This window comes from Sminthopsis crassicaudata, chromosome 4 (genome assembly GCF_048593235.1).
Source record: "Sminthopsis crassicaudata isolate SCR6 chromosome 4, ASM4859323v1, whole genome shotgun sequence".
NCBI lineage: Eukaryota > Metazoa > Chordata > Mammalia > Dasyuromorphia > Dasyuridae > Sminthopsis > Sminthopsis crassicaudata.
This window is the reverse complement of record NC_133620.1, coordinates 440,997,014-441,013,417: the sequence shown is the minus strand read 5'-3', so window position 1 is coordinate 441,013,417 and position 16,404 is coordinate 440,997,014. Positions and strand designations below refer to the sequence as shown.

General features: G+C 41.6%; 4 non-coding genes across 4 annotated transcripts; 1 reads left to right on the top strand and 3 right to left on the bottom strand.

Moving 5' to 3' along the window:
- The first annotated feature begins 2,857 nt into the window (after positions 1-2,857).
- On the top strand, positions 2,858-2,929 carry TRNAH-GUG (transfer RNA histidin (anticodon GUG)). Its single transcript has one exon. It is a non-coding gene; the product is annotated as a tRNA-His (tRNA).
- Positions 2,930-7,875: 4,946 nt separating this feature from the next.
- Positions 7,876-7,969, bottom strand: TRNAI-UAU (transfer RNA isoleucine (anticodon UAU)). Its single transcript has 2 exons — positions 7,932-7,969; positions 7,876-7,911 (listed from the first exon to the last, which is right to left on the bottom strand). It is a non-coding gene; the product is annotated as a tRNA-Ile (tRNA).
- Positions 7,970-13,047: 5,078 nt separating this feature from the next.
- TRNAI-AAU (transfer RNA isoleucine (anticodon AAU)) lies at positions 13,048-13,121 on the bottom strand. Its single transcript has one exon. It is a non-coding gene; the product is annotated as a tRNA-Ile (tRNA).
- A 3,065-nt stretch (positions 13,122-16,186) lies between these two features.
- Positions 16,187-16,259, bottom strand: TRNAV-CAC (transfer RNA valine (anticodon CAC)). The gene has a single exon. It is a non-coding gene; the product is annotated as a tRNA-Val (tRNA).
- Positions 16,260-16,404: the final 145 nt, after the last annotated feature.

Sequence of the window (16,404 nt, the reverse complement as noted above, 5' to 3'; positions counted from 1 at the left end):
TGCTGTCACTTATACCTAAAAAGTTACAGCTGCACAAGCACCTCCTACTAGGCAACCAGCAATCACAGTTTTCAATGGACCTCTGGAGCTCAGGCAGTAGCTTCCGGGTGCAGAATCATTTTCCTCAAGATGAATTCTGGGTCACTTGTGCTCAGGTGAAGAAATACAAAGCAGAAAAAGCAGCTTGGGATCAATCTCTCAAATCAGGTAATGATGGATATGGTAATTGCTGCTGCAGAGGGAAGAAGGGAGAGGGGAAAAAATGTTCTGCCTACAGCCCCTCCCCATCCAGAGAAATGCAAAGCAGAATTTACAATGTTTCCATGTGGGTCAAAAGACGTGCCAGGAAGGAGAACTAGAACAAAAGTTATTTTTTCCTTTTAAGCCTTCTAAGTGAGTGGCTCTTCCTGTACAGTTGCCAATTATCTTTCAAAAAAGCATCCATTGACAGAGACCATGAGACCTGGACACTCTAAGCATGCAAAGGTCCAGAACTGTGAGTACTTTGTCAACAAAGTGGCCCAAACTTATCCTCAAACTTATCCCCCTTATAACTTCCTTCCTCAAAACTCTTCAGGGTCTCTGGCACAGTTCTCTATTGCCCACAAAACTTTCAGCTTAGCTTTTAAAGCTCCCAATAGCCTGAGCCCCACCTATCTTTCCAATTATATTTAATTACCACCTTCCCTTGCTCTTATCCCAGTCCATCTGTCCTTCTAGATCCCATGTACATACAGACTACCTCTGCTCTTTGTGCATTGGCATAAATGGTACTTTGGGTTACAGTGCAATCCTCCCCACCTAGGCCTTCCAAAATCCTCAGCTTTCCTCCGGGAAAAACCTATGCGTGACTTCTTGGGGAAGAACTATCCTGTTTACCTGTCTCACAGTAGTTCATGGATTCCACTTTATTAGCATTTCCACTTCCTCATGGCATTTCTTCATATATTCTTGAGGCTTCTGTGTATTTGTGCCTCCTCAGAAGAAAGTAAAGCTCAGTGAGACTGATTTTTACTACTGTGTTCTTAGCATCTAGCACAATGTTTCATACTTGGTTGGTGCTCAATAAATAAATATATGTTGCCTTTACATGAAAAAGCAGACAGCCACAATCACAAAGACCATTTCAGTGGGTAATAAAATGTATGATCTGTTGGGGCTCAGGATATGTCATCCTGAAGATACTGTAAGAAGCAGGAAAACCACATTATTTGAGCAGAATGTTTTGGAATTAAGCTTAGAATTGTAACTCCAATCAGTGCCTTTCCATGAAGAATGAGTAGGGATGAGAGGGGAAAAAAAGAGAAGCTTAAGCTTAGAGAGAACAAGCTCTGATTTAGGAATCACCTGAAGATGCCTTAATTTAAAACATCCAAGCACATTGCCCTCAGGAAGCTTCTGGACAGGGCCTCAGCAAGACTTCTACTTTTCCATTTGGCCCTTCAGGTTAAGAGGCATGCAGTGTGTTTTCCTTACTAGGACCACCAGCAAGAAACAAGACTGGAATTGTTCTCCCATGGGAGTCTTTTGTCAATCCCACAGTTCAATAGCCAACCATGAAGGGCTCTTCTTCACCAAGAAGTGAGTTGAGTGGAAACAGAATATCTGTTCATGCTAAAAAGTGGAGGCCCAGACCCCCTTATCCCATGTCATCCCCAGGAACTTCCAGAAGCAGGCACATCCAACACACGTTTTCCCAGGTCAGATCCTTGTGGCCTGAATAGCTGCATTATATATACAAGATAACTACAAGGGGGTAAGAAATGAGGGTTGAGGGCTGGGATAGCCAGTCTTTGAACTATACATCGATTCTTGCTTCCACCCTAACCCCATGAAAACTTTAGGGAGCCATATTCAGGTCACTAGGAGGTGGAAGTATTGGTGACAAGAGAGACCAACTGGGAACTGAGTTTGCATAGAAATGAAATGAACAAGCCTTTCCTTTTTTCCAGCCTTTTTCTTTGGTTTGTCTAGAGCATCCAGATTTCATACTCTTTTGCACTTTATTTTTTGTCCTAACATACTTTGCTCAGCAAGGAATAAGAAAGAGCAGAGTTGCAAGATCAAGAGTTCCATTCTTCCTCCACATCTATTTCACTGGTTGCCATTTTTCTTTTCCCCTCAGTGAGAAATATTCACTCAGGCTCTCACTTAGGAAGCTTAGTGTGCATCTTTATTGTTTCTAAAAAAAAAAAAAAAATATATATATATATATATATATATATATATATATATATATATATATATATATATATATATATATATATATATATATATATATGTGTGACCCAGAGGGAGAGACAGAGACAGAGAGGCTGTGAGGGTGTGGTATTAAGGAAATAACATACTTTCCATTGCACGAGTTGCTCTTTGTCCATAGATCTCAGAGGACCAATGACCTTAGGAGGGTGAAGTTTTGATTGCAAGTAAATTGGATTGAAGTGAACAGGAGCTGTGCCAGCTCTTCACCTGACTCTCTCCTCCAGACCTTGGAGTTCAGTGGCAAGACGTAAGTCAGGAAAAGTGGAGATGGCCCGGATTGCAATGGGAAACTTTGGCTTTCGCGTCCCCCACTCTCCCCCCCCCCCATAGTTTGTGTCGTAATTGCTATGGACAGAAGAAATTGGGCTGTAATTGCTCCTTGGGGCGAGGTTTCACAGTACTCTCCATGCTGAACTTGGGAATCGAATTTAGGCTTAGAACTCAGAGCACAAGGGAGGTGGTCAAAAAGGGAGGCTAAGTAGGGCAATCCCACAGTCCCACCCCCACTCAGAAAAGACAATTTCCTCGGAAGGGCGGATTTAAATGGTGGGAAGAGAGCGAGGGAGGAAAGTCTTTGCCATCCTGTCTGTAGCGAGCCGTGATCGTATAGTGGTTAGTACTCTGCGTTGTGGCCGCAGCAACCTCGGTTCGAATCCGAGTCACGGCATGGTGGGATTATTTTATTCATGGATTAATTTTTGCCCCTGGCCAACAGTTTTCTTGTCCCACTTGTGTCAGGAAAATGAGAAGGACTGTTTCAGTTTGGGGGTTTCTCCAAGTCTTCCTTGAATAGGATTGCCTCATCATTCCTTAGTCGGCTTCAAGCACTCCCTAAAGAAAATTTTTTAAAAAGTTTCATCCTAGGTAATAAAAAAGGATTTGAACTGAAGCTTCTTTAGTTAAAAGGCGTAATTCTTTTGTCTTGAAGTCGGGACTAGTTATTGAAAGATGAGCAGGAGGCATTTCCTTTTCTTTCCACTTATTCAGCCATTTCAGACTTTTCATGACCCTATTTGGGATTTTCTTGGCAGAGATAGTGAAATACTTTGCTATTTTCTTCTCCAGTGAATTTGATGGATGAGGAAACTGAGGCAGAGTTCAGTAACTTGCCCAAGTTCACACAGCTGTTATTTATCCTTCGTTTACAAAGATTATGATATCAGGGAGGTGGTAACGTGACATGCAAATGAACTGCAATTAAGTAAAGGAGGCTTATGCAAAGTCAACGCCCTCACTTTTTCCTAGGTCCAGTGGCAATATACAGATCAGGACCGCCCTACAGTGGGACATCTTGGCTTTTTTTTTTGGCTAAAGTTTTTTACAAGCGTCAGTTTGACTGAAGCAATGCCCAGTTATCAATTTAGGCTAAATAAAAATTGAGGCAAAGAATGTCTTATTTTACCTAGTCAAAAAAATAAATAATTAAATACATTTTGGGAAGGGAAGACCCTCAGGATTTTTGACCAAAACAGAAACATTTGCTATTTTCATTCACTCTGAATTAATAGGGCCCAAACACTGACCACCCAGGGCTTGACCTGTTGTTGGCCAATCAATGAGAGCCAGAGTGATTTGAATTTAAGAGATGGTCCTTAAGAAAGAAGTCTAGCTCCTAAACCCCAAGATATCTTAGGAGGTTTCAGCGATTCACCCAAAATTATCTACAGATAAGGGTATGATGATACCTTATAAAGGGAGAAAAAGAAGGAAGGAAGGAAGGAAGGAAGGAAGGAAGGAAGGAAGGAAGGAAGGAAGGAAGGAAGGAAGGAAGGAAGGAAGGAAGGAAGGAAGGAAGGAAGGAAGGAAGGAAGGAAGGAAGGAAGGGAGGGAGGGAGGGAGGGAGGGAGGGAGGGAGGGAGGGAGGGAAGAAGGAAGGAAGGGAAGAAGGAAGGAAGGAAGGAAGGAAGGAAGAGAGGAAGGAAGGAAGGAAGGAAGGAAGGAAGGAAGGAAGGAAGGAAGGAAGGAAGGAAGGAAGGAAGGAAGGAAGGAAGGAAGGAAGGAAAAGAGGAAGGAAGGAAGGAAGGAAGGAAGGAAGGAAGGAAGGAAGGAAGGAAGAGAAGAAGGAAGGAAGGAAGGAAAAGAGGAAGGAAGGAAGAGAGGAAGGAAGGAAGGAAGGAAGGAAGGAAAGAAGGAACGAAGGAAGGAAGGAAGAGAGGAAGGAAGGAAGGAAAGAAGGAAAGAAGGAAGGAAGGAAGAGAGGAAGGAAGGAAGGAAGGAAAGAAGGAAGGAAGGAAGGAAGGAAGGAAGGAAGGAAGGAAGGAAGGAAGGAAGGAAGGAAGGAAGGAAGGAAGGAAGGAAAGAAGGAAAGAAGGAAGGAAGGAAGAGAGGAAGGAAGGAAGGAAGGAAAGAAGGAAGGAAGGAAGGAAGGAAGGAAGGAAGGAAGGAAGGAAGGAAGGAAGGAAGGAAGGAAGGAAGGAAGGAAGGAAGGAAAGAAGGAAGGAAGGAAGGAAGGAAGGAAGAAGGAAGTAGAAAAGGAAAGAGGGAGGGAAGACAAAGAAAGAAACAAAGAACTATATTGCCCAACTGACCAGTTCCAATTGAGTCCCCAGTGAGGCAGCTGTACTCAGAGGCTGTTGTTTGTACTTTATGCTTGAAGAGGACCATGACATCATTTAGGTTATACTGATACAAGCTCAGAAGCTACATTTAGGGGCAGCTAGGTGGCGCAGTGGATAGAGCTCCAGCCTTGAATTCAGGAGGACCCGAGTTAACACTTCCTAGCTGTGTGACCCTGGGCAAGTCACTTAACCCCAACCTTTAAAAAAAAAAAAAAAAAAAAAAACTACATTTGAACTCAGATTTTCCTGAGTGGAAGTCTGGCACTGTCTTTACTTTTGCCACCTAACTTCCTACTTTCTAGTGGGCACTTGAGACCTGGTAAACCTATATGACTCACTATATCTTCTGCTGCTCAACTGGAGATGTATATTTCCATCTCCACATATCTCTTTCATTACAAACAACTCTTTCCTTATCACTGTCTGACTTCACCCCATTCCCTCGACATTCCAAGTCTCCCCAGGATCTCATCCCACTACCTGAACCATTCTTGCCTGCTCATTAACACATTAGAAAAATGAAGTCCTCTTTTCTCCAGTCTCTCAAAACCCACTTCTTCTTTTGGGGTTAAAGGAAACATATATAAAATAAATATTTATTCATGAATTTTATTTGTGTAGTAGTAGTAGTAGGGTTTTTTAATTCTGAATAACTAATGTATGCCTTTTGCTTTTCTATAGGTTTCTTTTCTAAATATATTCCCTTTCTTCCTTAATCTAGAAAGCCTTTACAAGATAAAATTTTAAAAAATACAAATAAAGAGTCAAGGAAGTATTTCAGCAAAACAAATTAATTTCACCTTTATTTTTAATCCCCTTCCTCTTCCAAGTGAAAGAGGTACATTCTGATACTCTTCAGTTCCAATATCATTCATTATAATTACACAATGATGTTATTTTTCCTCCATTTATACTGCTCAAGTCATTGTGTATATTGTTTAACTTTTTCTACTCACTTCACTTTGCATCAGTTCATAGGTCTTCCCTCTGTCTTCTCCTGTTTGTTTCTAGTGCATAATGTCACTGGACATGCATTGAGCTTTAACTGTTAGTTTTGTGGGTTTAGGAATGACAGATAGATAGATAAACCTTTCCTTCTATTTTTTCCCTTTTTTATTAATCTTTTTATTTTTCAAAACATAATTCTGCAACATTAGCTCTTGCAAAGCCTTGTATTCTAGTCCCCTCCTTCTCCCACCCTCTTCCCTAGATGGCAAGTAGTCCAATATATGTTAAACATGGTAGAAATATGTTAAATCCAATATATGCATACTTATTTATACAATTATCTTGCTGTACAAGAAAAATCAAATCAAACCAGAAAAAATGATGAATAAAATAAAATGCAAGCAAACATCAACAACAACAACAAAAAGAATGAGAATATTATATTGTAAACCACACTCGCTTCCCACAGTCCTCTCTCTGGGTGTGGGTGGCTCTTTTGGTCACAAGGCCAATGGAACTGTTATGTCTTTCTATTTCTTCACCCACACCTTTTCTACTCCTTTATGTGTTTTCTTTCATCATTAAACTGTAACTTCCTTGAGGAAATGACTATCTTAATTGAAGTGTTTAGCACACTTCCTGACATATATTAAGAGCTCAGTAAAATTTGCTCCATTCATGCCAGTTCAAACAGACAAGTCTTAGGTCCCAAAGCAAGGTTATTCCTTCCTCTCAAAGTTCTAGAGTTTCCTGGAGGAGTTAAGAGTGATTCTCTTATGCCTTTGATCCAGGATCCCACTGAGTGTGGTTCCCAACTCCTCTCCCTCCCACCAAGATTATCAAACTAATATAATTACATCATTGATAACTTAATAATTGTTATTTATCAATAAAAGTCAAATGCAAATTAATTTGATCAGCTAGACAGAACTGCTTTTCTAAAGGAGTATTTATTAATAGGTACAATTAGAACAGTAGATAAAGTGTCATCCCAAAAAGTCTGTGACTGTCTCATAGAAGTAAAAAAAAAAAAAAAAAAAAAAAAAAAAAAAAAAAAATTCAGGGAAAGCAAACAAAGCTTACAAGGCATAAGTAGAAAAGAAATGACCCAAATCCAGATTGCTAAAAGTGTTTTTCTCCTATTCATAGGGTGCTCTGAAGTTCCCTTTACAGGTATTGTATTTTCTTTGCTGAACTCCTTGTACAGTTGTGAATCTGTGTAGTTTCCTCCCCTCCCAATGCAAACCCTCCTGTCAGCTGCACCAGAGATATTACTAGGGCATCCAACATCCTCTAGGTCCTTTGAAGATCCTCTTCCAATCCAAGGAGTGGGAGAAAGAACCCTAAATCAAAGCCTCTCTCTTTTTCCTCCTACCACCAACCCCAGGAAATTCTTCAGGGGGTTTGATGGAAGCACTTTCTTTTTCTTCTTCACTGACTGGAACTCTCAAGTTCCAGCTAAAGCTATGCTCTTGTGAAGGATACAAGGGCATTACAAAAATCCTTTTATTCAAATGCAAACCTTAGAGTAATTACACAGAATCCAAAGACCGTCTAAGATTTTTCATGTAATATAAAGTCTATGACAGATTAAGTGAGCATCTTTTCATTTTCCAATGAATGATTATATATTCAATTATGATTATTGATGATTATATATTCAATTATCCCAATCTACCATTCTCCCACCAGATCTGATATTTACTGTCTTCAGCAAATTAATTTACTGAAGTGTGTTATGCAAAATCCATAGTTCTAAAGCTTAGATAACTCTCTAGTGAATGGGACATCCTTTTTGAGCCTTCTCGAATACTTGCCCTAAAAAATCTTGGGAAAGGTCCATGTGGCCCCTATTGGTAATTAAACGTGATCATTCACATTATTGAGTAGCTCCAAACACATGATATAATTTAATAAAGCAATACCATTTTACAAAGTTTTATTAAGTGCATTTCTGCCTGTTTTAGTGTTTTCAAAAGACCTTCCTCCACCCAAAGCAGTAAAGTATAGAAAAAGAATAGCCTTTCATCAGTCTATAATCACCCACTCTTAATATCCCTTCAGGAGTAAAATTCCGAGCAGTTAAAAATGCACGAGAAAAAACACCTGCTCCAGGTGAGGATCGAACTCACAACCTCGGCATTACTCGCCTTTGTACTGTCGTATAAGTACCGCGCGCTAACCGATTGCGCCACTGGAGCTTCCTAAGCAGCGGAAAGCCGAACGAAGACACATAAATCGGAATCAGAATTATTTTCTGCCGCTTTAAAGGTAGTTTCATTAAATAGGTTTTAAAGGCATTTTCCCTTAAAGGAATATCAGTCTGTGAAGATGCCGGGTTCATGTCAAAGTTGAAAGAGTGGGACTTAAGACTAGGGGTGCCCCGGTGGAAAGCAAAGAGAACTGCCCGAAGAACCCCATCCTGTCACTCAAAAGTCCCTCATCCCGCAGGACAAGCTTCCTTTGTCCGGAGCCCGGGTGGGTGAGACGCACGCGGCTGGATGTGCTCTAAGAAACATCTTTCCGGAAAGGAGAGTGACCACCGCGCTCGGACCACCAGCACGCGCGCTCTCGCAGTGGCTGAGCGTTGCCTTAGCAACCTGGGTTGCACCCCAGACGTACGCTCCGGTCTACAGGTGCAATCACAGCCTCAGAGAGGGACGAGCTTGTTGCGCAGGAAATTCATAAGGAAACAACAGAAAAGCCACTCAAGCTCACTGCCCCCGGCCAGCACACACAGACACGGGTCTATAACCAAGAGCACGCAGCCGAATAACGGTTTCCGAGCGGAGCTGCAAGTCAAAGCTTGGCCTCTGGCTCAGCACGCGCAGCCACGAGACACGTCGGTTCTGCGGCCCGAGGCAGGCTGGAGAACACGACTACTGGACAGTTCTAGGGCTAGCTTTAAATCACAGCAACTGCGCTGGGCAGATCTCTAATATTTCCTGATGGAACTGTCCTTCCCACCTGGAGCAGAGCGACATAGGACGTTCTCAGCCCCCCCCCCCCCCGCGCGCGCGCGCGCGCGCACACACACACACACACACACACACACACACACACACACACACACACACACACTCCTTTCCTGTATCCCTCCACCCCCACCCCCCGCGATGTCTAAAAGATTCCCAAGGGCTCTCTCTCCCTCTCCCCTTCTCTCCTTCTCCTTCTCCTCCCTCCCCCTCTCCCCCCCTCTACTTTTCATACTTTTCAACTTATTGCCAGAGAGAGATGTACAATTCAGTGGTAATCGTCTCATCTCAGAGAAATCTTGAAACAGAAAGCAAGAATTGGGAAACATTTTTTCCTAAGAGAAAAGGAGAGTGTAAAAATCCTGACGGGGGGTGGTGAGAAGGAGAAGGAAGGAAAACCAAAAATTCACGAATTCTTTTCTAGGTAACATGGACAGCTCTAGATTCTTATTGGGGCTGACTTCTGCATAGTTCAGTTTTATTCTCTTCTTAAAAAAAAAAAAAAAAAAAAAAAAAAAAAAAAAAGTCATCTCATCTTTTGCTTCCTAAACAGTTCTTATAGTGTCATCAATGGAAATGTGGGTCCCTGCTTGATAGCAGTCGCTTGACAAGGGTCTCCAGTTCAACGGGTTAGACTCTGACTATTCCATTTAGTCTTATGTGACTCCCACATATAGATCTGACTGCCCACTTCTTGGTCTGGCGCTTGATCCACATTTGCTTTTTAGAGTCTCACTTCTCCTCCGAGACTGGATAAAAACTATCAGTAAGAGTTGCAAAGCAATCTAGGAACTCAAACTAGTGAATTCCTGCATCCCAGCGGATATAGGTCTTTCTAAACATCCTGTTACATACAAAGTGCTCATAAAATGAATTATTAAGAAATCCTTAAGGGGCAGCTAGGTGGCGCAATGGATAGAGGACCAGCCTTGAATTCAGGGGGACCCGAGTTCAGACACTTAACACTTCCTAGCTGTGTGACTCTGGGCAAGTCACTTAACCCCAGTCTCAGGAAAAAAAAAAAAATCCTTAAAACTTGCAACAGTATTCTACCACATTTGGTATATTCTTTGGGGCAAGAAAGGACAATTTTAGAGAAAGTACTGAAAAGGTATTTCACTTTCATATTTGAAGTGTGATGTAGTGACATAAGTTCAGGTCTGTTGGCAAATGGGGTGACTTGGGCTTAGTCCTTTCACCTGCAGCATCTTCCTAGTGGTGATCATCTCCTTAAAGAAATTGATGAGGCATTTCCTGCTTTATTTCCTACAGCTGCTCTGCTTGGTTTTTAAAGTTATGGTTTCCCACCATCCCCAGGATAAGCTCATCAGCAGAAATTTCATCAACCTGGGGATTGGTTCAGCTTTAGTACTCCACCTCCTTAGTAGCGTCAGTAGCCTCTTCCCTCTGCTTTGATCATCTGGAAACTGGAGCAAAAACTTATTTTAAAACTTTTTTTTTTTTTTTTTTTTTTTTTTTTTTTTTTTTTTACCAAAACTTCAGAATATCCAGCATGGTGTACATTTCCCATTGGATGCTCTATTGGGCTTCCTCTCTATTAACATGATGTCCTTGCCTCAGGTTATCCTCTTGCACTCTCCCAGCACTTGCTTTTCAGTTTCCTTTTGGGGGATGGTTTCTCCCCTTTAGAATGTAAGCTCCTTGAGAGAAGGGACTGGTTTTTTGTTTTTTTTGTTTTTTTCTTATTTATATTCCCATTTCTTAGTATAGGACCTGGCATATAGGAGAGTTCACCCCTGTGGATAACCTGATATTTACATTGTAAACTAATTGGAAAAGGAAGTCTTAACACCTTTCTCCACTCATCAATCTCTTTTCTCTACTGTCACCATTTCCATATTGCATGGGAAATCTCAAACATTTTCTTCAAATTTATACTAGGTAAAGTCTAGATAGGAGTTATCAGAGAACCAATATCTCTATTAAGACCCCCACAAAAATGTTGAAATCAGGAAACAAAGTTTTGCTTGCCCACTATGGTCTTTCCCCCTGCTCATATACAATAGTGTGTGTGTGTGTGTGTGTGTGTGTGTGTGTGTGTGTGTGTGTGTGTGTGAGAGAGAGAGAGAGAGAGAGAGAACACGAACAACAGAATCAGATAAACATTTATCAAGCACCATGTCCATATCAAACCATATCAAGCAACATGTACTAAGCACTGGGGATATGAAAGGATGCAGAAGAGATCAGAGATACTTAAAGGTAAGGAAGCAGCTAGTGATAGTAGGAACTATACAAAGTTACAGTGTTCATCCTTTTGTTTGGAACAGGAAGGGAGGGAGGAAAAAGTGCCTATACTACTCTATTTAATTCACTTCCATTTCTCCCCTCTTCCCCAATGTGAGATAATGTCCCTTTAATTACTAGCTTCCTTTCATTAAAGTTTTAAGAAATTAATTACCATATTGATGTGACAAACTATAGTATTTGAGTGATTTGGATGTCACAAATAACTGGTTTATAATAAATTATAGGACAAATGTCTAATTAATCACAGAGAGAAAATGAGAATTTTATTACTAGTCATGAGCTAAGGTTAAAGCATTCTGAGAGCAGGCCCAAATTTTGGGCTCAGAAAGATAAGAGAAAAGAGAAAGAGGAGAAAGAACAGATTTCATAATTTTGTCAGTTAAATTTGAGGCTGGACAGAATGGAGATTACAGTTGTTGTTGAAAAATAAATACAAGTAAAGGGACTTCAAAACAGAGAAGTCACTTAGCATATTGACCAGTTTGTCTGAGACCAAATCAAGTGAAGTTTTAGTCAAGCATAGAATGGATCATCACAGTTTAGCAGTGGAACTATCTCTTCAATATAGAAACTATCTTCATCAAGGAATTTTATGGTCTGTTCAAGAAAGAAAGAAAGAACAATGAGGCTTATAGTCCTAGACCCCTTAGCACATAGGTTTTCCTAATTCATGAGCTCTCTTGGCATATTTCTGTGTACACCAAATCCTGCTCCCCATCCCACTTTCCAACAGACAGATACTAAGGGGCATTACTGTGACTGGTTTTGTGTAAATGAAAGAACATGGGAAGGCATCCCAAAGTAAAGTGGATAAAGGGCATGTATTCCACAACAATAAGGTTACACCTAGGACCCTGGGAGAGTTTGAGTGTAACCATGTGTAATAATCCTTCTTTGAGAAATTAGACCTTTCAGTGTGAGAGTAGAACAGAATGTTATAGTGTGGAGTCACTTGAAAATGTGACTTGAGGATGGGGAAGAAACAGGTGCTCTAAAGTAGTAGATGTCTGAAGTCCCAATTTTCATCTTGATGCCTCCGGATCCCTCACCACACTCCCCTTACTAAGGTATTAGTACTCTATATGGCTACAGAATCTGAGTGCCCTCAGTACCCATCCTTATTTGCCCCATTAGCCTTCTGAATCCTGCCTCCTTCATCTAAATTGTCTCCTGGCCTCCAACATCTAGGCACATGAAAACAGAATTCATTATCTTTCCCCAAAACTTTTATCTTCCAAATTTCCCTAATATAGTTTCCGGAACGGCTATCATCCCAGTCGCCCAGCCTCCCACTAATTAACTTCACATATCCAATATAGTGACAAATCTCAGTCATTTTCTATGTCCTCTTTCATAGAAGTCCTCTTCTCTCCACTTACACTCTAGTTCAGGTCATCACCTTTCATTTGCAGAACAGCAATCTCTGTTTAATCCATTCACATGCTTCGTCTCCCCTCAATCCAATTGCTGCTCCACTCAGCTGCCAAAGTGGTTTTCCTAAACTTCTGATCTGATCATATCATCTTTCTATTCAGTCAACTCCAGAAATTCCTACTTACCTCCAGGATAAAATATAAGATCCTATCTTTGGCATTTAAAGCTTTTTATATTTTGTTCCTCCCTTCCTCTACTTCCCTCCTCTCACACACTGTTTAATATATTTTGGCTCTCGCCTGGAAATATAAGCATACTAATTGTGCCATTATTTAAAGCATTGATAAAATTATTGGTTAAAACACGATTCTATTGCAGTCCACTGAAGACTGGCTTCTTTCATTCGGTAAATACCTGCGTGTCAAGGGCACAATTCAAAGTCCTGGAGAATGTGACGTACGATCTTTACCCGTGCAAGAAAATATTTCCGCGACTGGCATTAATGAGGACACTCAGTGTAAACTTACAGTTTTGTAAAGCATTTTTTATAAGATTAAGCTTGAAAGAGTTTTTCTGGGAGAATCTTTCCAAGAGCGTTAACAACGTGCTCAAGTAGTCTTATGTTTTAGAGACCCAGCGAGCTCCAAAACGTCGCGTTATGGCCCGTACGGGGATCGAACCCGCGACCTTGGCGTTATTAGCACCACGCTCTAACCAACTGAGCTAACCGGCCAGCTCGGAAGGACGCCTTCTAACAAATTTGTTAAAAGGAAAACCATTGTAACTGGACGTTTATGATGATGCAAATTCTTAGTTCTTATAAAGTTCTTGAAAATCTAGGAGAGCAACATGGGATTTCCGCATTCTCTTTCCAAGCACTATGGAATAGAACTTTACTCCGAATTTACCGCCAAAGGAGATGTCTCTGAGACCCGAAATTTCTCGCTCTCTTACTGTTTACTTACCTTTTGTAGTGGGTTTACAGATGGTTTTCAGACCCAGTTCCTGACCTGCCTCAGGGAAACAACCGACTTGGTCTTGAAGCAGAATCGTCCCAGTTCCACGTCCACCTCAGGCGCTTCCATCAGCGGTGTTCTCCATCCATATTTGCACAAAGCGCCACGTCCTTATCCAGAAGCCACCTTTCCCTGGGTACCGGGACCGACTCTCCCTCCTCCCCCATAGTTTTCTGTCTCTCTCTTTCTGACTCTCTCTGACTCTAACTGACGGACTTTTTCTGATTGATTGTCTCTGGCCTTCTCTCTTTATCTCTGTCTCTTTGTGTGACTCTGTCTCTGTCTCTCTGTGTGTCTCTGTGTCTCACTGTCTCTGTTTCTGTTTGTCTCTCGCTCGCTCTCTAGCTCTTTAACTCTGTCTTTTTCCACTAACTCCATCAGCTCTTGAACACTCCAAGTCAGACACATCACCCCCACCGCCGAACTCAAGCACCCTGGGCAGGATCCGGACCAGCTGGGAGTAATTAGGCTCTGATTACCCGGGAACCCTCGAGCCAGGACTCGGGAACCAGACAAGGTCCAAGCAGAGAAAGGGTGGAAGAGCAGGAGTCCACACTTCCTAGAGGACTCTTAGCTGCCTTTCTCTCCGTTGTTCTCACCTCGTTATTAGCAAAGCTTTCTCCCCCGATGAGCCACAAGAGGGAAGTCCGCTACTTTTTCACGGGACTACTGGCTGCCCCTGCCAACTCCCGAAATTAAAGGGGAATTTAATAGAAAAGCTGGGAAAGGGCGAGAGAACAAATTTTAAAGAAGGGACCTCGAGATTCGAGAGCTTCTGTGACTTTTGAACCGAAGGGAGCCAGAAAGGAGCGTGGGTTTATAATAGAAACAGAGGACAAAGATCGAGAAACGAGGCAGTCGGACCGACAGGGAGAGGGAAAGTAGTCTCTTTGGGCCTCTATCGTTCTCTCCCTGGGTCTTCTCTCTGTGTCTTTGCCTCTACCTCTTTCTGCGTCTCTTCCTCTCCGTTTCTCTCTATGGGTATTTGCTCACTCTCGCGTCTTTTTTGTCTGGCTTCATTTTTAACAAGCAGGCAAAACGGCAAGCCATTCACTCATCAGCCAGGAAACTTTAAACATACGAACCTGGTATTGCTTCTTCCTCAGTAGCTTCTGCTCTTGTTTGCCTTAGATGAATTATTGGAAATGGAAGTTTTGTGAGCTTGGACAGTTCAGGTAAGTTCAGGTACTAGAACATCTGTAAGAGTTTGTGGATTGTCATATCCCTTTAAGATTAAATCTTGGGGCAACCGGCCCGATCCAATCCATCACTGAATCAACATTAAAACTACTGGTTTCTTGAAACAAAGAAGTGACTTTGTCCTTTGGGTATATCACTTATATGGAAGTAAACTTGGTGGAGCAAATATTTTGTAGCATCCAAGTTAAGTTTGAGCCCAATTTTTCCCAGGGACTTGAGAAAGTGTATATACAGGAGACAGTGCTCCCCGGTGTTGGGCAACTTTTTCTGTTGTTACTCCACTCTCTCTGTAACTATCCCTTTATAAAAGGTAACTGATGTTAAATGATATTACTATACTAATCACTGAGTTTATTCTTGATATAAGGGAAATTTTAATAGCCACTTGGTGACTGAACACAATGGAATGGGCTCCACGTGATAGCATTTGAAATATATATATCATCCCCTCAGAAGCACCCCTTAGCACACTAAGAAGCGTAAGATGTAGCTAGTTATCTTTAGTCTGGCAGCACCACTAGTGGAAGTATTTAAATAAAATAAGATACGAACTGAAACTGTAATCTGGTTATGAAATATTATATTGAATAATCTCTTAAAATATTTTTAAAATGCTAAATCAAGTCTAGAGGACTCTGGGCCAAGACATGGGATCTTCTTATCCCACCAGAAAAAAAGTTACTTCATCTTCTTATCCCACCAGAAAAAAGTGGGGCAGACTCCTTTAATACAAATATGGGCGTTTGTCCTTAAGGTATGGTGGTTATGTATCATGTAGTACGTATATGGGTATACATATAATTTAATGTGTATTTATGTGTACATATGTTTATATGTTCCTCTTTGTATCTCCCTATATCTACCCATACATCACACACACACACACACACACACACAGAGTTCATCTCAGACTTAGGATGTTTTGGGAGGACTAGCACCTTGGGTGACCCCATTCAGGTTGCTCAACTACCTTTACTATCCACCTGCCACCCAATTCTTGCCAATGGCTCCAAGAAATGGTAGCATGCCCAGTGGCCACATCCTGTAAAACTGTTTTGGCAGACAGGCTAAAGCAAATTGAGAGGAACTGAAGGGACCCAAACCTGTTGGTGAGTTAGAAGGACGTCTCCTCAAGCTTATGAAGACTTCTCCCGGTGGAATGGGTGAAGGACAACAATACACTCTAAGGACCACGAAAAAAAGCTGAAGCAGGGGCTGGAGAGCGCTTGGACTTCGAAGAAATCAAGGTAGGCCATTCCATTCCACCCCGGCCCACTAATAATCCTCTTGAATGGATTTCCATGAAATCCAGCGAGTGAGGTGGACGACTTTACGCAGTTCTGCCTCGCTTAAATCCAATTCACGAACTTATCAAAGCATGACCCATGGTATCACTGGATCTCTTTGGAAACAAAGGTACGAACAAAAGACACACCGTGACAATTATCTTAGTCAATTTACAGGTAGAAACGATACAAATATACACTTAGATTGCATCCTTAAGGAAGAGGGAAGCTTGGCTGCCTTCCCCCTTTCAGAGAGCTATTTGTGCCTGGGTAAGGTGCGGCAATAAATTTAATGCTGTTTCCGCCCGGTTTCGAACCGGGGACCTTTCGCGTGTGAGGCGAACGTGATAACCACTACACTACGGAAACCAACTGTACAAGAACAGTTACCATTTTCCCCTGAAAAATCCACTTATGGGGGAAATGTATGTTTTAATGTATAATTGTAGAAGTTGTGAATAAAGAGAACTATATTGTATATTGAATACTGAACTTACTGGCTCGTCCCACACTT